This window comes from Ursus arctos, unplaced genomic scaffold (genome assembly GCF_023065955.2).
Source record: "Ursus arctos isolate Adak ecotype North America unplaced genomic scaffold, UrsArc2.0 scaffold_6, whole genome shotgun sequence".
NCBI lineage: Eukaryota > Metazoa > Chordata > Mammalia > Carnivora > Ursidae > Ursus > Ursus arctos.
Genome location: NW_026623078.1, coordinates 40,602,222 through 40,623,891, shown reverse-complemented (window position 1 = coordinate 40,623,891; position 21,670 = coordinate 40,602,222). Strand labels below are relative to the sequence as shown.

General features: G+C 37.3%; 1 pseudogene; it reads left to right on the top strand.

Moving 5' to 3' along the window:
* Positions 1 to 113: 113 nt before the first annotated feature.
* Positions 114 to 18,166, top strand: LOC130542880 (transforming acidic coiled-coil-containing protein 3-like; annotated as a pseudogene).
* The last annotated feature ends 3,504 nt before the right edge of the window (positions 18,167 to 21,670 follow it).

Sequence of the window (21,670 nt, the reverse complement as noted above, 5' to 3'; positions counted from 1 at the left end):
CCTCGAGGAAACGAGACGGCAGGCGAGGGAGGAAAAGGCCCCCTGAGGAGGTGGGCTAGGGTCCCGTTTCCGCTCCCCGGGGGATCTTACAAAACTGCAGTGGGACAAGCTGGATGACCCACACTTTAACCTGTCAGGAGGTGGTGGAGAAGGCGGGCCCCAAGGACGCCCCTAGTGCGGGCCAACCAGGCCTACGGTTGAGCAAACAGTGTGGTGACTGGAGCGGAAGAAGACTCACCTCCCAGCAAGTCGGTGCTTTCAGCCTCAGCGGATGGTACTTCCAGGGTGCAGACTGCTCTAGGGCCTCGGCAGCCACGGGCGAGGAGGGACCGCCAGTCTTCCCGCGCTGGGGCTCCCACCAGCCTTCCCGCCGAGAGCCGCACGCTGCGCGGGCTCAGCCGATGCCCCGCCTCCTCAGCGGGGGTCAGCGCTTGCCGCGCTGGGAAGGGATCAGCGCTTGCGGGGAACCCGCTGAGGTTCTAGGCACTAAGGCTGAGGTAGATAAACTGGAGCAGTTTGGGACTTCCTTGTTTAAAGAGTCGCCTTTGAAGAAACAGTCTTTATACCTCAAGGTCGACCCGCTCCCGAAGGACAGCCCTTAGAGACAGGCGTCGGTGGTGCCTGAGACAAGTAGCGCGCACCATGCGGTCGCACCTTTCTCAAGAACTTTCCTGAGGCAAAGCTGGTGGAATTTGATTACTTACAAGTTTCAAATCTTCCCGTGTGTCCTCCAACCCGTGTGTTCTCAGGCCTGGGAGTTTGGTGCTGCCCATGGTACCCATCGTGAACGAGCTGAAGTACAGCCAGAGGACCTGGACACAGCAGTGGAAGCGACACAAAAGGAGTACCCATTTCTGAAAAGCAAGTGTGAGGAGCTGCGCCTGAAGAACTTGAAGATGGCGGACAACACTGATGGGCTTGAGGGGATCCTGCACCAGGCATTAGAAGCGGCACAAAAACAAGGAATTTGCTAAAGCCGAAATCCAAAAGATTCTTCTTTTTCTTTCTTTTTTTTTTTTCTTTTTTTTTAAACCATTCAACCCGTACTTTACTTGGTGGTTTCTCATGAAAGATACATTTAAATGTGGTAAAGCGTGTGTGTTTCAGTTCGGGTGTCTGTACAAATCTGACTGGAAGGACCGTAAGGCTGTTACAGAAGCCTCTGCCGTGGTCTTGCAAAGACCCTCCCCTCGCATTCGGGAGATAGTTTCAGTCTCCAAATACTGCTGAGGTCATTCCTATGCCGAGTAAAACTTGTACCGCCTCTTTACCAAAGAAAATAGTCCTTCAATTTGAGCATTCGGAAACATGTCCAGAACAGCAGAAAACTTAAGGTAAACTTATTTTTTTTTTAAAGATTTTATTTATTTATTTGACCGAGATAGAGACAGCCAGCGAGAGAGGGAACACAAGCAGGGGGAGTGGGAGAGGAAGAAGCGGGCTCATAATGGAGGAGCCTGATGTGGGGCTCGATCCCACAACGCCGGGATTACGCCCTGAGCGGAAGGCAGACGCTTAACCGCTGTGCCACCCAGGCGCCCCTAAGGTAAACTTATTTTTAAACAGTATGTTAGTTACTTTTTTTTTTTGGCAAATCAATACCTCTATTTTTAATTCTTTTTTTTTTTTTCCCATTCCCAACTGCCTTTATTTGCTTACTGAAGTATAACTGACGTGACATTAGTTTCAGATGTATGTAATAGTTCAATATTCATATATATTGTAAAATGATCACCACCGTAAATACAGCTAACAACCATCACCATACACAGTTAATTTTTTTTCTTGTGATGAGAACTTTCTAGATCCACTCTCCTAGATAATTTCAAATATGCAGTGCAGTACTATAGTCACCATGCTGTACATTATATCCCCATTACTTATTTATTTCGTAAGTGGAAATTTGTACCTTTGGACCACGTTCACTCATTTCAGCCACCCACGTGCCCCTCTCTCAGGCAACCACCCATCTTTTCTCTATATCCATGAGCTCAGAGGTTATTTTTAGATTATATATAAAAATGAGATCATATGGTATTTATCTTTTTTCTGTCTGAATTATTTCATTTAGCATAATACCCTCATGTCCATCCATATTGTTGTGGATGGCAATATTTCATTATTTTCTATGGCTGAATAATATTCCATTACATATATATAAACACATTTTCTTTATCCATTCATCAAAGGACATTTTAGGTCGTTTTCATGCCACAGCTATTGTAAATAATGCTGCAGTGAACATAGGAGTACATATGTGTTTTCAAATTAGTGTTTCTGTTTTTGTCAGATAAATACCCAGAGTGGAATTGCTGGATTATATGGTAATTCTATTTTTTACTTTTTGAGGAAATCCTATACTATTTTAAATAGTGACTGCTCCAATTTACATTCCCAACAACAGTGCAAAAGTGCTCCCATTTCTCCACACCCTCACCAACACTTGTTATTTGTCTTTTTGGTAATAGCCATTCTAACAGGTGTGAAGTGATCTATGCTGGGGTTTTGATTTGCAGTTTCCTGATGATTAGTGATGTTGAGCATCTTTTCATGTACTGGTGGGTCATTTGTATGTCCCCTTTTGAAAAATGTCTGTTTACCTGCAAATACAGAGAACAAATTGAATGTTGCTAGAGGAGAGGGTGTCAGAGGATGGGTAAAATGGGTGAATGGGATTGGGAGTTATAGGCTTCCAGTTATGGAATGAAGAAGTCACGGGAATAAAAGCCATAGGGAATATAGTCAATGATACTGTAATAGCATTATATGGTGACAGATGGCAGCTACAGTTGTGATGAGCAGAGCATAACATAGAGAAGCTGAATCACTATGGTGTGCACCTTAAACTGATGTAACATTGTGTGTCAAATATACTTTAAAAAATTAAAAGAAGAAGAAAAGAAAAACGTCTATTCAGATACTCTGCCCATTTTTAATTGGATTATTTGGTTGTTGTTGTTGTTGACTTGTATGAGTTCTTTATATGTTTTGGATATTAGCCCCTTTTCAATATCTGATTTAAAAATATTTTCTCCTTTTCCATAGATTGCCTTTTCATTTTGTTGATGGTTTCCTTTGCTGCACAAAGCTTTTTTTAGCTTGATGCAACCCCACTTGTTTATTTGTTTTTTGTTGCCTTTGTTCTTGGTTCAAATCCAAAAAGCGTTGCCAACACTAATGTCAAGGAGCTTACTGCTTATGTTTTCTTCAATGAGATTTAAGGTTTCAGGTCTCATATTCAAGTTTTTAATGCATTTTAAGTTAATGTCTGTGTATGATGCAAAATAGTGGTCTCTTTTCATTCTTTTGCATGTGGCTATCCGGCTTTCCCATCACCATTTATTAAAAAGACTCTTTCCCCATTATATAATCTTGTCTCCTTTGTCACAAATTAATTGACCATATATGTTTGGGTTTGTTCCTGGGTTATCTATTCTGCATTGAATCTGCAGATTGCTTTGGGTAGTATGGGCATTTTAACAATATTTATTCTTCTAATCCATGAGCACAGAATGTCTTTCCATTTATTTGTGTCTTCAATTTCTTTCATCGATGTCTTATAATTTTCAGTTTACTGGTCTTTTCACCACCTTGGTTAAATTTATTGCCAAGTATTTTATTTGTTTTGATGAAATTGTAAATGGAATTGTTTTTTTAATTTTTCTGATAGTTCATTTGTAGTGTCTAGGAATGCTACAAATTTTTGTATGTTGATTTTGAATCTTTCCACTTTACTGAATGCATTTATTAGTTCCAACAATTTTTTTAGTGAAGTCTTTAGGTCTTCTCTATATTTAATATCATGTCATCTACAAATAGTGACAGTATTTCTTCTTCCTTTCCAATTTGGATGTCTTTTATTTGTTTTTCTTATATAATTGCTCTGGCTAGGAATATAAGTGGTTATACTGAAATAGTATTATGATCAAGAATGGGCATGCTTGTTTTGTTTCTGATCTTAGAGAAAAAGTTTTTAGCTTTTCACGGTTGAATATAATGTTAGCTGGGGGCGCCTGGGTGGCACAGCGGTTGGGCGTCTGCCTTCGGCTCAGGGCGTGATCCCGGCGTTGTGGGATCGAGCCCCACATCAGGCTCTTCCGCTGTGAGCCTGCTTCTTCCTCTCCCATTCCCCCTGCTTGTGTTCACTCTCTCGCTGGCTGTCTCTATCTCTGTAGAGTGAATAAATAAAATCTTTAAAAAAAAATAATAATAATGTTAGCTGTAAGCTTGTCATAAAAGGCCTTTACTATGCTGAGGTATGTTTTCTCTGTTCCCACTTTGTTGAGAGTTTTTATGAAAAATGGATTTTGAATTTTGGCAAATGCTTTTTCTGAATCTGTTGAGATAATCATATAATTTTTATCCTTCATTTTGTTAATGTGGTTTAGCACATTAATTGATTTGCAGATGTTGACCTTTCCTTGCATACTTGGAATAAATCCCACTTGATTATGCTCTATGATTCTTTCAATGTATTGTTGAATTTCACTTGCTGGTATTTAGTGGAGGGTTTTTGCAGCTATGTTCATCAGGGATATTGGCCTGTAATTTTCTTTTCTTGTGGAGTCCTTGTCTGGTTTCGTTTCAGGGTAATGCTGGCTTCATAAAATGAGTTTGAAAATTTTCCCTCCTCTTCTATGTTTTGGAAGGGTTTAAGAAGAATTGGTACTAATTCTCCTTTGAATGTTTGGTAGAATTCATCAGTGAAACTGTCTGATCCTAGACTTTTGCTTATTGGGAGGTTTTTGATTACTGATTCAATCTCCTTCCTAGTAATCAGTCTGTTCAGATTTTCTAGTTTTTCCATGATTCAGTCCTGGAAGGTTGTATGTTTCTAGGAATTAATCCATTTTCTCTAGGCTGCCCCATGTGTCGCAAGGTAATTGTTCATAGTACTCTTATGATTCTTTGTATTTCTTTGTTTGTTTTTGCAATTTTATTGAGATTTAATTGACATACAATACTGTGTAGTTTTTATTTTTTCATCATGATAAGTGTACTCATAAATCCCTATCACGTATTTCACCATCCCTCCCCAACCTGATTCTTTCTATTTCTGATACGAAATCTAACGTCTCCTCTTTCATATTTGATTTTATTTATTTGGTTCCTCTCTCTCTTTTTTTTCTTGGTGAGTCTAGCTTAAAGTTTATCTATTTTGTTTATCTTTTCAGAGAACTAGGTCTTAGGGCACCTGGGTGGCTCAGCCATTAAGCATCTGCCTTCAGCTCAGGTCATAATCCCAGGGTACTGGGATCAAGCCCCACATCGGGCTCCCTGCTTCGGCGGGAAGCCTGCTTCTCCCTTTCACACTCCCTTTGCTTGTGTTCCCTCTCTCACTATCTCTCTCTGTCAAATAAATAAACAAAATCTTAAAAAAAAAGAAGAACTAGGTCTTAGTTTCACTGATCTTTTCTGTTGTTTTGTTTTTTTAAGCCTCTATTGCATTTATTTCCACTCTGATATTTGTTATTTCCTTTTACTAACTTTGGGTTTACCTGTTATTTTTTTATAGTACCTCAGTACTATATCATTGTGGGTTCAGTTCCCAAAAAAGCAAATATCATGCTAAAGTCAGATGAATAATTTGTTTCCCAGTGTATATAAAATTTATGTTTACACTATACTGTAGACTATTAAGTAAGCAATATAATTATGTGTAAACACAATATTGTACATGCCTTAATTAAAAAACATTTTATTGCTAAAAATGCTAACCATCATCTAAGCTTTCAGTGAGTCATGATCTTTTTGCTGGTGGAGGGTCTTGCCCAGATGTTCATGGCTGCTGACTGATGGGGGTGCTGGTTGCTGAAGGTTGGATGACTTAAAATAAGACAACACTGAAGTTTGCCACATTGCATTAGCTCTTAACAAGTCAGACTTCCCTTTGAAGCTTTGAAGCCAGCCATTGACTTCTCCTCTCTAGCTATAAAAGTCCTAGCTGGTATCTACTTCCAATATATGGCTATTTCATCTACAATTGAAAATCTGTTGTTTGGAGTAGCTGCCTTCATTAGTTATCTTAGCTGGATCTTCTTGATAACTTGACACAGCTTCTACATCAATACTTGCTGCTTCACCTTGCTCTTTTATGTTATGGAGCTGACTTCTTTCCTTAAACCTCACAAACCAACTTCCATTGGCCTCACACTTTTTTTCTATAGCTTCCTCACCTCTCTTCAGCCTTCTTAAAATTGAATAGAGTTAGGGCCCTGCTCTGGACTAAGCTGTAGTTTAAGGAAATGTTGTGGTTGTTTTGATCTTCTAACCAGACCACTCAAACTTTCTCCATATCAGTGATAAGGCTGTTTTGCTTTCTCATCGTTCATGTGTTCACTGGAGTAGCATTTTTAATTTCCTTCAAGAACTTTTCCTTTGCATTTACAGCTTGGCTAACTGACCCAGGAGGTCTAGCTTTCAGCCTTTCTTGGCTTTCAACATGCCTTTCTCACTAAGTTTAATTATTCTTAGCTTTTAATTTCAAGTGAGAAACATGTGACTCTCCCTTTCATTTGAACACTTAGAGGCTATTGTAGGTTTATAAACTGGCCTAATTCCAGTATTGTTGTGTCACATGGAATAGGGAGGGCAAGAGATGGGGAAACAGCCAGATGGTGGAGCAATCAGAACAGACACAACATTTATCATGTTCGCTGTGTTATATGGGCACGGTTCATAACACCACAAAACAATTACAGTAGTAACACCAAAGATCACTGATATGATTACCATGACAAATATAATAATAATGAAAAAGTTTGAAATATTGTGAGAATTACCAAAACGTGACACAGAGACACAAAGTGAGCAAATGCTGTTAGCAAAATGCTACTGCTTGACACCAGGTTGCCAGAAAACTTCAATTTGTTAAAAACATAATATCTGCAAAGCCCAATGAAGTAAAGCACAATAGAACAAGGTATACCTGATGACAATGTATGGAGAACCACTGTCCACCTACATGTACTTTTTATAAAGCTTTCTTAAAGTAGATTTGCATTAATTATGCTTCAAACGCTTCAAATAAAAGGGTTCTAAAACAGAAACCATAGCAGTTCATTGGAAAAGTATTACAGAAGGTACAATACAGCAAATAAAAATTACGTTATAATAATTATTGAACTTTAGGAATAATCTGAAATGGTCTGCTGCTTTGGTATATTTAACATATGTGTATATATATACAGTCTGATATTCATTGTGCATTTTAAATGTTTTCTGCCATTGCTTTCTTTTTGTTTTTTTATTTATACTGTGATGCATTTGATGTGTTTGTTTCTGGTCATTGCTAGGTTATCCAGATAAATTTTGAAGAATTTGATCTGGAGATTGGCTATGATACCTTGACAATTGGTGATGGGGTGAAGTTGCAGACTCCAGGACAGTGCTCCAAATGTAAGTTCTTAGTGTTTCATTCTTGACTTCACCTCTCAGGTCTTTATGAAATTTAACCCTTTTTCTTCCATCAGTTCCTCCCACTACCACCAATAGAAGTATACAAACTTAGTTATCAGCTTACATATAGTATATTTATCAGTCCTTCCTCAATGAGGCTTAAGGTATTTGATCCAAACACAATTTCTTAGAATCCATTGCCAGGTAGGAGCCCACTGGAAATGGAAGCCTAGAGTGAAATTGCAGAGTGCTTGATTGGGTGTTGTTTTGGAAAACACTTTTGCCCCCACAGAATTAAAGGTACGCTGAAAAGGGGTACCTGGCTGGCTCAGTTGCTAGAGCATGAGACTCTTATTCGCCATGTTGGGTGTAGAGATGACTTAAAAATAAAATCTTTAAAAGAAAAAAGAAAAAAGGTAGACTGGAAATTCAAGTATAAATTTGATCCTAGAGACTCTGATACTGGTGGTGGGGGCTACTTACTCACTGGCAGCAAAATCATACCTAGCCATCAAGAACTGAAGTTGGGAGTTTTTCAGTGGTTTGACATTTGACATAGTTAGCAATGAACCGCTCTCAGAGCTGAGGTAATTAAAATATACTAAATATGGTTCTTAATGCAAACTAAAAGAGTGAACGTATTTGAAAAAAGGAAAATGTTAAGAACTTATTTACTGCCCAGTTCTTGGACTATTCATTCCAATAATCTGTATATGATAGTGGCATGAACAGATGTTACAGGGGGGCTATATTGTTTTCTCTGCTGTGTACCTCAAAAACTTAGAGTATGGTTTCTCTCAGAATTCCCTTCATAACTGTTGATGTGCAATTCAGGCTCTGTCAACCTGATTTTTGCATCACAGTTCCTGGTCCACTTTGTTAAAATGTAGAATTCTGGACCCCCTAAGAGACTTATTGAATCAGTATTTCTGGGCTTTGGAACCAAAAATCCACACATTTTTTATCTTTCTCTAATTTGATACAAATACCTAAAAATAGAGGAATTTTGATAATATTTGAATATTTTTCCACATTCCTTGACATTATACAATATATGAAAGATATTTACCCACTGGGATAAAGGATTGGGGAACAGAGTCAAAATCCATGAAATCAATTTTTTAAACTTATGGTTGACATACAATATTATATTAGATTCAGGTGTACAACATAGTAATTCAGTAATTCAATATATTACAAAGTGCTCACCAGGATAAATGTGGTTACCATCTGTCACTTGTTTATACCACCCGCTGCACTCCCTACACTGGCAACTACCAGCTTGCTCTTTATCTTTGTGAGTCTGTTTCTGTTGTGTTTCATACATTTGCTTTGTTTTTTAGTTTTCATGTATAAGTAAAATCATATGGTATTTGTCTTATTTATTCTGATTTATTTCATTTAGCATAATGCCCTCTGGGTTCACCCATGTTATTGTGAATAGCAAGATTTCATTCTTTTTTATGGCTGAGTAGTATTCCATTGTATATATACTACATTTTCTTTATCCATGGAGAACCTATGCCCTCTCTAAAGGGAGCAGAAGATAGTTCCAGCCAATTTTTGCTATGTGATAATCCAGGCCTAGGGTTGCCAGTTTGTCAAAAGAAACCACAAATTCAGATTTTTAATATGTAATTTTCAGTTATTTTAAACACTTCCCTAAAACAAGTAAAAAAAATCTGATCAAATTAGCTCTGTGGCTTGCAATTTTTAATACAATATTACAATATAATGAAATCCAAACAATCAGGTATAAAACCACAAGGAAGTCTAGGAGGAACTATAGATTAGTTTGGAAGCTATTAGTCCAGTATAGTGAAATATCTACTGGCTCATCATCCAGATAAAAATGATGAGCTTTTTTAGCGAGAGGAGGTGTTAAAAATGAAGTCACAAAACAATTTGAGTTACGTAACCAAACATGTAGAGCATGTAAAATACTAGCCCTTTTTATCCACCATACCTTAAGAAGCACAGAATGGAATTGTAGTTGGCTCAGAGATAGACAACTAGTTGTGGTTGAGCAATGATAATCCATGTTGCAGGGGGTGGAGAGAGGTTGAAATTGAAGTCAAGTGTGCATTAAAATAAGAAAGAAGAACAGGTTTGGAGGAGTTGTTATAGTTTTTGTTTTCATCCTGAAAAAATGAGAACTAAAAGGGAATACTATTGGGGCCTACTATGTATACATAAGGTAATAAATAAATTCCTAGAAAAATGAAATAATAACACACATAAATACAATCCCATTGTTTTTTCATTATAAAATTAACCAAACAAAATTTCTCTTTCAAATTGCCATAGAATTTTGAAAGACTTACTCCAGTTTCTATACTTAATCACATTGGAGGCTGGAAACTAGTCTAGAATCTCAAAGCATTAAGTGGGGTAGGATGCAGGTGCCAGCCAGGCACATCTCTGGGCAAGAGCTGAGCTACAGAAAAGTCAGAGGAGGACCTCTACAGGAAAGAGAGCAGGAAAGGGCCCTATCTTGCCCAGGTTTAAAAACAATATTATATAAGTGGCATGGTAAATTACCAAAAAAATTATTTTTAAAAACCCATTCGAAGGGAATTTATTCTTATTTATTTTTTAGTTTTAATTGCAGTATAATTAACATATAATTTATGTTAGTTTCAGGTATACAATATAGTGATTCAACAATTCTATATTTTACTCAGTATTTATCATGGTAAGTGTACTCATAATCCCCTTTACCTGTCTCACCCATCCCCCACAAACCTCCATTCTAGTTACCATCTGTTTGTTCTCTGTATGTAAAAGTCTGGGGGGTTTTTGTTTGTTTGTCTCTTTTATTCTTTGTTCATTTGTTTTGCTTCTTAAATTCCACATATGAGTGAAATCATATATTTGTCTTTCTCTGATTGACTTATTTCACTTAATATTATACTCTCTAGATCCATCCATGTTTTTGCAAATGACAAGATCTCACTCTTTTTGTGGCTCAGTAAAATTCCAGTGTGTGTGTGTGTGTGTGTGTGTGTGTGTGTGTGTATGTATCACAATCACATCTTCTTTATACATTCATCGGTTGATGGACACGTGTGTTGCTTTCATAATTTGGCTATTGTAAAAACTCCTGCAATAAACATAAGGTTGCATATATCTTTTTTAATTAGTGTTTTTTATATTCTCTGAGTAAATACCCCATAGTGGAATTACTGGATTATATGGTAATTCTATTTGTAAGTTTTTGAGGAACCTCCACATTGTTTTCCACAGTAGCTGAACCAGTTTGCCTTCCCACCAACAGTGCACAATTGTTCCTTTTTCTCCACATTCTCACCAACGTTTCTTGTGCCTTGTGTTTTTTATTTTAACCAGTCTGACAGGTGTGAGGGGATATCTCATTGTGCTTTTGATTTGCATTTCCCTGATGATGATGTTGAGCATCTTTTCATGTGTCTGTTGGCCATCTGTATGTCTTTCTTAGAGAAATCTGTTCGTGTCTGTTCATGTCTTCAGCCACTTTTAAATTGGATTATTTATTTTTTGAGTGTTGAGTTGTATAAGTTCTTTATGAATTTTGGATACTAACCCTTTATTGGATATGTCATTTGCAAATATCTTCTCCTATTCCGTAGGTTGTCTTTTTAGTATGGTTGATTGTTTCCCTCACTGTGACTATGCAGAAGCTTTTTATTTTGATGTAGTCCCAATTGTTTATTTTTGCTTTTGTTTCCCTGTCTCAGGATATATGTCTAGAAAAATGTTGCTGTGGCTAATGTCAGAGATATTACTGTCTGTGCTCTCTTCTAGGACTTTTATGGTTTCAGGTCTCACATTTACGTCTTTCATCCATTTTGAATTTATTTTTGTGTATGGTTTAAGAAAGTGGTCCAGGTACAGCATCTTGCTGTCCTGTTTTCCCCACACCATTTGTTGAAGAGACTGCCCTTTTCCTGTTGCATATTCTTGCCTCCTTTGTCAAAGATTAATTGACCATATAATAGTGGATTTATTTCTGGATTTTCTATTCTGTTCCATTGAGCTATGTGTCAGTTTTTGTGCCAGAAACATACTGTTTTGATTACTTCAGCTTTGTAGTATATCTTGAAACCCGGGATTGTGATACCTCCAGTTTCGTTCTTCTTTTTCAAGATTGCTTTGGCTATTTGGGGTCTTTTGTGGTTCCATACAAATTTAGGATTGTTTGTCCCAGTTCTATGACAAATGTTGGTATTTTGAAAGGGATTGCATTAAATCTGTAGATTGCTTTGGTAGTATGGACATTTTAACAGTATTTGTTCTCCAATCCATGAGCATGGAATATCTTTCCATTTGGTGTCATCTTCAGTTTATTTCATCAGTGTTTTATAGTTTTCAAAATACAGGTTTTTCACCTCAGTTAATTTTAGTCCAAGGTATTTTATTATTTTGGTGCAATTGCAAATGGGATTGTTTTCTTAATTTCTCTTTCTACTACTTCATTATTAGTTTATAGAAAGAAATGCAACAGATTTCTGAATATTGATTTTGTATACTGTGGCCTTACTGAATTCATTTATCAGTTCTAGTAGTTTTTTGTTGGAATCTTTAGAGTTTTCTGTATATGGTATTATGCTATCTGCAAACAGTGACAGTTATTTCTTCTTCTTACCAATTTGGATGCCTTTTATTTCTTTTTGTTGTCTGATTGCTCTAACTAGGACTTACAGTACTATGTTGAATAAAAGTGGTGATAAAGGACATCCTTGTCTTGTTTCTGTCCTTTGAGGAAAAACTCTCAGTTCTTCACTATTGAGTTTGGTGTCCATTGTGGATTTTTCATGTATGTTGAGGTGTGTTGTGATATGTTCCTTCTATTATGTTGAGGTATGTTCACTTTAAACCTACTTTGCTGAGAGTTTTTATCATGAATGGATGTTGTACTTCGTCAAGTGATTTTTCTGCATCTATTGAAATGATCATATGGTTTTATCCTTTCTCTTATTGACGTGATCTATCATGTTGATTGATTTATGATTATTGAATCACCCTTAAATCCCAGGACTACATCCCACTTGATTGTGAATGATTTTTTTAATGTATTGTTAGATTCAGGTTGCTAAATTTTGTTGAGGATTTTTGCATCTATGTTCATCAGAGATATTGGCCTGTAGTTCTCTTTTTTTGTGGTGTCCCTATCTGGTTTTGGTATCAGGGTAATGCTGGCCTTATAGAATGAATTTGGAAGTTTGGAATAGTTTGAGAAAAATAAATATTAACTCTTTTTAAAACGTTTGGTGGAATTCACCTGTGGAACCATCTGGTCCTGGACTTTTGTTTGTTGGGAGTTTTTTGATTACTGATCCAATTTGATTGCTAGTAAGTAGTCTGTCAAATTTTCTATTTCTTCCTGATTCAATTTTGGGAACTTATATATTTTAGGAATTTATCCATTTCTTCTAGTTTATCCAGTTTGTTGACATATAATTTTTTTTCATAATATACTGTCATAATCCTTTGTATTTCTCTGGTGTCAGTTCTCATTTGTGATTTTGTTTATTTGAGTCCTCTTTCTCTTTCTAATGAGTCTGGCTAAAGGTTTCTTAATTTTTTTGTGTGTGTTCCAAGAACCAGTTCCTGGTTTCATTGATTTGTTCTATTGTTTTTGGTTTCTATTTCATTTACTTCTGCTCTAATCCTTATTATTTCCTTCTTTCTACTGGCTTTGGGTTTTGTTTCTTCTTCTTTTTCCAGCTTCTTTAGGTACAAGGTTAGGTTGTTTATTTGAGATTTTTCTTGCTTCTTGAGGTAGACCTGTGTTGCTATAAACTTTTCTCTTAGAACAGCTTTTGTTGCATTCCCAAAGATTTTGGACCATTGTGTTTTCATTTTCATTTGTCTCCATGTATTGATTTCCTCTTTGATTTCTTGGTTGATCCATTCATTGTTTAGTAGCATGTTTATTTAACCTCCATATATTTGTGTCCTTTCCAGACTTTCTTCTTGTGGTTGATTCCTGGTATCAATTTTTTTGAAATTATTGAGACATGTTTTGACTTCACATATGATCTGTTCTGGAGAATGTTCCATGTGTACTTGAAAAGAATGTATATTCCACTATATTAGGATGAAATGTTCTGAATGTATCTGTTACATCCGTCTGGTCCAAAGTGTCATTCAAAGACACTCTTTCCCTATTGATTTTCTGTTTAGATGACCCATCCATTGATGTAAGTGGGGTGTTAAAGTCCCTCACAATTATCGTATTACTATCGATTACTTTATGTTTGTTATTAACTTTTATGTAACTGGTCCTCCTGTGTTGGTGCATATATATTTACAATCGTTATATCTTCTTGTTAGAGTGTTCCCTTTATGATTATGTAGTGTCCTTTGTCTCTTGTTACAGTCTGTTTAAAAGTCTATTTTATCCAAAGTAAGCATTGCTACCTTGGCTTTCTTTTCACTTCTATTTGCATGATAAATGCTTTTCCGTCCCTTCATTTTCAATAAGCATGTGTCCTTATGTCTGAAATGAGTCTCCGTAAGTAAAATATTAGATGGTCCTTGTTTTTTTTAATCCATCCATCATCCTGTGTCTCTTAATTGGAGCATTTAGTCCATTTACATTCAAAGTAATTATTGATTAGTACATACTTCTTGCCATTTTGCTGATTGTTTTATGGTTGTTTTTGTAGTTTTCTCTGTTCCTTTCTTCTCTTGTTCTCTTCTCTCATGGTTTTCTGGCATTCTTTAGTCATATACTTGGATTCCTTTCTATTTATTTTTTGCATATCTATTACCAGTTTTTGATTTGTGGTTACCTTTAGGTTTATACATAACATCTTATGTATACAGCATTCTATATTAGGTTGATGGTTGCTTAAGTCTGAGCCCATTTTGAAAGCACTAAATTTTTATTCCTCTTCCCCTCAGGTTTTAGGTATATGGTGCCACACTTTAAATCCTTTTATTTTGTGAATCCCTTGACTGATTTTTATAGATATACTTACTTTACTGCTTTTATGCTTCCTACTTTTCTTATTCCTGCGTATGGTCTTTCCTTTTCACTCAGAGTCCACTTTAGCTGTGCACTTTCTCCATGGGGATGTTTGTTGTACTATCTCTTTAAGAGTGGGGACTCAGTTTCCTAACACCCTCTGGCTCTCCAGAGCCATTTTTAAAGTTCCAGGTGTTAAGCCCCACTGACTGTAAGAACTCAGGAAGTTAGGCCCTCTGGTTTTCAAAGCCAAATGTCATGGGGATTTGTCTTCCCAGTGCAGGTCCCCTGTGCCTAGGAGGCCTGGTGCAGGATCTGCTCCTCTCCCATCTCTATGCATTCCTCCCTCCTGCAGACAGGGAGGGAGTTTGGCTCCCAGCCATGTCTCTTCCCTTAAAAGCCTATCTGTCATGGCCTCTTTTCTATATTTAGCTGTGGAGAGTCTGTTATACAAGTCTTCAGGTCTTCTTTTTTTGTTTATTTACTCTGATGTTGGTGTTATCCTGATATGTCCTTGGGACAGGGTGAGCCTAGGATCCTCCTACTCTGCCATCTTCCCCAGAAGTCCAAAGGGAATTTATTTTAAATAATGCTCAACAAGTAAAACTAGTCTCCATTTAGACATCTTATTTAGCAATCTGTTCTTTCATCTGCAAACTCCTTTCTGTGTTTTTCTTGTTTGATCCATGTGCTAGAGAATCATTTTGGGCACCAAAATTATTTTTTTAAATAAATTTATTTTAAAAGATCAAATTTTTGAAAGTCAGGAAACAGTAAAAAATGGAAAATATATTCATTTAACAGAAAGCCATATAATATCATCATATATGAAAGTATTCTATAAGAGGATGAATTCAGCCCATATTAAATTTTATAAGTCCTGATTAATTTAATAAACACAGAGTGTATCATTGTGATAAGTATTTAACCAGGTATGAAACATTCCAATCTATTCTATTTAGGTCATAGGACTGAATTAAGCATTGGAAAAAGATAATGTTTTTGTTTCTCATTTTCTCTCAGTATTTAGATTCTAAAAGATAAAATCAATTATTATATTCTAGTCCATAAAAAATGTAGTCCATAAAGTCATAGTATATTCAACAGCAAAATAATCCTCTAAAAAAGTATTAATTATAAAAGGTTGTTCAAAAATAACTCACACAGTTTGTTTCCCTGAAGTACAAAGCATATAGTTTTTGCAATTCAGTAATCAAAAATAATTTAAGTGTGCTACATCTCTTCATCTTGACATTTTGGCTCCAGAGAAACACTCATGAAAAAGTTATCAGCAATAAAATTATTAAGTAATAGGCAATGCACAATAATTGAGTATCACATACAGTACTAAGTTCTCCATGTTGTTTTATCAGATGAAAGTTCCTAAAATAATGTAAATTTAAGCTGTAAACTTAAATTCACCCTCAGAGATTTGTTGCTTCTGCGATTGCTTTCCCAGTATCCTTTGTCCATTTGTAGCATTTTCTCTCTCACTCTCATTCTTGTTCATTTTCTCTCCAATGGAGTTATTTGGAGGTCATTTCCCCCCATTTTGAAACAGTATGTTTCATTCCTGGCAACTTTGTGGTGGTGTGGTGACAGGCATCAATAGAGATCAGAATGTGAACTTGACCAGTTGATAATTCAGATAATGGATTTCAGCCATTATGCTATTATCTTTTAAAGGCTGTTACAAGAAATTTAACTTCTCACAGATTCTTTTCTATGTGCTATTTTCACACTTAAGCATAAATTCAACTGCTGTTGGAAATGGATATAATAAATTTGAGAGAACTAACTGTAATGATAGTGCAATTACTGGCATTGAATTCACGTCCAGCCCTCATTTCATCTGCAAAAAGAAGATGTTGATTTGTCCACTCTTGTCATCTTTGTAGCATCAAACTAAGATGATTAGAAATGCACTCTGTCAGGACACCTATGGGGCTCAGTCAGTTGGGCATCTGCCTTTGGCTCAGGTCATGATCCCGGGGTCCTGGGATTGGGTCCCACATAGGGCTCCTTGCTCAGCAGGGAGTCTGCTTCTCCCTCCTCCCCTCACCTCACTCGTGCTCTCTCTCACTCTCTGTCTCTCTCTCAAATAAATAAGCAAAATCTAAGAAAGAAAGAGAAAGAAAGAAAGAAAGAAAGAAAGAAAGAAAGAAAGAAACTCTGTCAAGCATGTGTTCTCTTTTCTTTTCCTGCCTTTCCTCTCATATTTTGTTGTTCCATTATTGGATCCATGGTAACACTGGAAAGAATAAGCAAAAACTTGCAAAATAACACATGAAAAAAGATGTCTTCCATTCCTAAGATACCCCTGGCAATTTTATTAGTATTCATTGATATTGGATGATATTATATTTGAACAAGCAAAAACTGGGGTGCCAGGCAAGGGTATAAACTCCTTTCTGGGAATCACTATTGCTCCAAGCTGTAGCAAGGCAGAGAGAGCAACCAAGGACTCTGTCCACTGGCCTCCATTACCCGAGAACACCTTCTTAGGCCCCTAGCTGAACGGCAAACCAGAAAAAACCTGCCCTCAAGCCAAAGCTCCGCGAGAAACAGATAGGCCTCTTTCATAGAAAGACAGATGCAGTGCCCTGGGGGTTAGTCTACCAAGAACTGTCTCTCCAAGTATTACAGTCTCATAGGATTCAGGATTCCCAAGTTCCTCTGGTCTCTAGAGCAGGGTGATTAAGGGGTGTCCTATGGGTGGCAAGCACAAAACCTAAGGCACAAGATGCATGTAAAAGCTCCCCACTGGGAGTTGCTGTTACTCTGGAGCACTGCAGAGGGAGAGCTTGAAGATCATACCCAACAACTAAAATGAACATATAGATGCCACTCACTAGGAGAAAGAAAAAAAATTTTTAATTTAAAAAGAGAAGATGGAGCTTGCCAGCTAGAGCACAAAGATGGCACCTACCAGCTGAAAAGAGGCAGAGGGGAAGCATATAGATGGTGCCCACAGGAACAAAGAGAAAAAAAGAAATGACACCCACTGAGTGAGGCAAAGTGAAAACATAGATGGAGTCAGTAGGCTCCTAGAATGTGTGCTAAATTAGATGCTTGCCCCTCAGGCCAACAATTTAATATTAGCAAATGAGCCTCATTTATGTATGGGCACCTCTTGATCAGCTGCTTCTATGCTGGGCCCTGGGGCAGGTGAGCCCAAGTGCACAAACCCATTAAGAGTCATTTATCAGGTTGTTATAGCTTTGTGGGTACCATGGATGTGAGCCTCAGTGGATTTCAAAGTTAGACGTTTTGGGGTTTCATGTCTCAGGTACAGGGGTGCCCAATGTGGAGTTCAATCTGCTTTGATGTGGAGCTTCTTTCATTTTCCAGATGTATAGGAGTTTCTCAGACAGGTTTTAGGGTTTTTTTCAGAGGAATTTGTTCCATATGTAGCTGCAGATTCAGTGTGTCCATGGGAACAGGTGTTCCCTGGATCCTTCTCCATCATCATTTTGAGCTAGAACCTCTCCAAATCCAAAAGGTACTTAAAGAAAAAGATGAACTGACTGCAGATGTAAACTCCATGGAAAAATTTTTCTCTGACCTCTTTAAGTGGTTTGAGAACAGAAGGAGGTAATCAAAGGCTTCCACATAAAGAATCACTGAAGATGTGTACTGAGGATTAAATAGTAAGAATTGAAAAGGAAGGCCAGAGATACCAAGTGCTAAATAAAGGCCCACACAGAAAAGAAACTCAAGCTGGCAAATGAGGACACCACTCAGTACTGGAGCAAGGCCCAAAATGAGGTTATGGCCTTCCAGGTGAGCCTGAAGAAGAAGGAGATGCACATCTAACTCTCTGAAGAAGACTAAAGAAACCAATGAGCTGACCACAATCTGTGACAACCTCATTTCCTAGATGAGAAGATCTGACATGGAAGTCCCTGATCAGTACCCATCCTCCCTCCTGTTTTTCTGTCTGCCTAACTCTGTTACAAGGGTTCATGTCCTTTCTTCTCTTAACCCCAACTTATTTTTAAACTAGATTGCTTTAAAAAGAAAACTAAATAAAGTTTCCTCTAAGTTAAAGAGAGAGAAAGAGAGGGCACTTCTGTGCAGGTGTTCTGGTCAACAGTCTCAGCTGAGACCTGCCTATGTGACATTCCAGCTCAGGTTCCTGAAACACGAATAGAGAAGTCTCCAGAATATTTCAGTCCCCAGCTTTTCAAATATTCCCAGCTGACACATTAGACAGTATGTAGACAAGCTTTTCTCACAGTGACTTCTCCGCATTCTTCATACACAGAACCAGTGAGCATGATAAAATGATAGTTGTTTTAAACCACAGAATTTTGGAGCAGTTATGCAATAGTAGATAACCAGAATGCTTCCCCAACATCCTTCTCCCATTTTTCATTTTCCAGATGTCCTCAGTTCATTTGGGTTCCATGTCATTTCGGATAACTGAGCTGTCCCCCAGCTCCAAGTGTGAAATATGTGATACAGGGTAATCCAATTGGCAGTGCTATTCCTCTAGCTACAGAGACTAGTTCACACAAGTGCACATGAATTAAGCCAGACTCTAATATTCAGGATGACTATTAAAAGTGTTGGAATTTTCTATAATAGGTGTTTTCCTTGTTGACAGTTTGGACTTCCTGGAGTTAATTTGTTTTTTCAATCACGAGGGAAACCAATCTGAAAATAAAGTCAATACATGGAAGAAAAGAGAGTTGAGAACCCCAAAAACTCAGACTTGGTGCCCTGATGACATCATTTTTAATTAAACTCTTCCCTTAAATTTGTTCTTCTGGATATTTTTGTTATATACTCTCCCTTTATTATTTAATCAAGTTTTGGTTGGGCTTTCTGTTGCTTGCAACCAAAAGCATTGTAAACCTTCTATGTAAAAACCTAAATTTTTTTCTGAAAAGAGTCATGGTAGTGGCTACCATGGATGAAAGAACTGAGAAGGAGGGAAGCTTTTATTTTTTATCTTATACCTTTTCGTACATTTGAATTATCTAACAATGTGCACCAATTACTTTTTTCCCCCACATCAACAGGAATCATCCAGATGGTGAAATAGGCCTTTTTTTTTGGTTTTGCTCATCATATTTTTCTGTATGATATCCAGCCATTTTCATATGATCCATAAGTTACTCCCTCCTATAACATAAAAAGGTATTGAGTTCTTACTATGCTGGGTAATTTCATATCTATTACCTCTTTTCACGCTCACAAAAAGTCCAGTGTTTAATCCCTACTATCTCCAGGCAGAGTAGGAAAATGAAGCTGAGAGCTATTCAGGAATTTGCCAAAGATGACAAAACAAGTTAAGTGGTAAAATTAGTATTTAGCTAGTGGTAAATCAAGGTCTGCCTAATACCATAGTCAATGCTTATACCTGCCTCACCATCAGTGATTCAAGTGCTTGTCTAACTAATATTTGAATATTCTATCCTAGGATAAACCTGTCAGCCTTTCTTCATGTTGAAAACCATCAAAAATTAGTTATCTCTCTGTTAATTTCACCTACTGAGAAAAGTTTTTTGGGGTTTTTTGGGTGGTTGTTTTTTTTCTGACTATGCTGAACAACCTAATCCCTCATCTGGGTAGTTTTCTTTTAAATATTTGAAGACAGTTATCATGGCCACCCTTAATAGTTCCCTACATGTCCCACCATATCCATGCTTACCCACAAATATATACATGCACGGCATATATATATATATACACACAAACACACCCAAAACATTCTTTCCCTAATATCTTTAAATTCTATCAGATCATCTATCCTTAAAGCTACCTTTTTCCATTTTCTCACCATTGTGATCCCACTATGTTGTATCCTCTCACCCTTTTAAAACTAAACAAGGCTGAGCACCTGGGTGGCTCAGTCAGTTAAGCGTCTGCCTTTGGCTCAGATCATGATCCTAGGGTCGTGGGATCGAGTCCTGCATTGGGCTCCCTGCTCAGCGGGGAGTCTGCTTCTCCCTCTGCCCCTCCCCTCTGCCTCTGCCCCTCCCACCTGTTTGTGCTCTCTCTGTTGCTCTCTCTCAAATAAATAAATAAAATCTTTAAAGAGAAAGAACTAAATAAAGTCTGCAAAGTGTAAGTGGTTTTCCCAAGGACACAGCGCTACCTATTGATTGAATACAGGAAGTCTGACTACTGGTTTCTTACGGATCAATACCAATATTCCTCATCAGGCACAGTCCACATAGTTCTTATTAATGGTATTTATGTGTATTTTTTCTCACTCAGACAGATAGATACATAGATAAGTAGGCAAACAGATCACTATTTTGATATCCTTTTAATATATTAGCAGCTTTGGATGAAAATCCAACTATAGAAGATTAGGATGAATATTTGAGGCCAGAGACTAAAAACTTAGAATGCTTACCAATGTGATAGAATAAATAACAATTGGGATTTTTTAAGTGCCATGACAGACATTTCAAAGAAACAGTGTATCTAAATCAGCCTGTATTTAGTTGTGAGTTGGAAACAATTCCTGGCTAAGAACATATGCCCAGTTTAGAATTATGCATTTCTCTTCCAGAGAGCATTTCACAAGAAAGTTTTAGCATTTCCATCGTCAGAGTCTATGAAAAAAATGGTATCTGGGAAAATTGCACAGATGCCAATAAAGAGGCAACAACATAAGCCCATATTCAGGCTCTGGCTCTGTGCAGAAAGAGAAATTGTGCATTGGAAAGAGACAGATCATCATATAACATCTACCTTAGCTCTCGCTTGCTCTCAACAATGCACATAATATAGTCCCATAGTACCCACCCTCCAACTTTCACTCCCCTTTCCTTGCAACCCACCTGCTTCCTACACATACCCTTTATAACCCTACAGACACACATCATATATGTATGGGAATTTTACCCACTCATCCACAACCATCTCTATGATCCCTAAATAGAAGTCTTCCTTCTATTTAACAATATAATGGTTATAATTTGCATTGTGTTCACTAAGTGTAATAAGAGAGGATTAACCAATGAAAGGACCAGGTGACCCCTCTTAATTATTTTTGCTTCTTTCTCTAGCCCTCCCTGATACACTGTCTATGGAATGAGGTCACAGGACAATGATATACATAATGCATTCCCTCAGACCATCCTCCTTTAAACAGACTTCCATTAGGAGATTCTGTCTTCCAGCTTTCTTCAGTCATCCGTACACCAGTCTTATTTCCTTATAAAGTCTTAAATCATTTCCTTTCAGTTTTTTTCCTTGATAGTATTCGAGGCTTCACTGCCTAAAAATAACAGATCATTATTCTGCTCCAATCCTTGATGTCTTGGTTATACTTTAAAAAATGCACTTAAAAATAGTTTA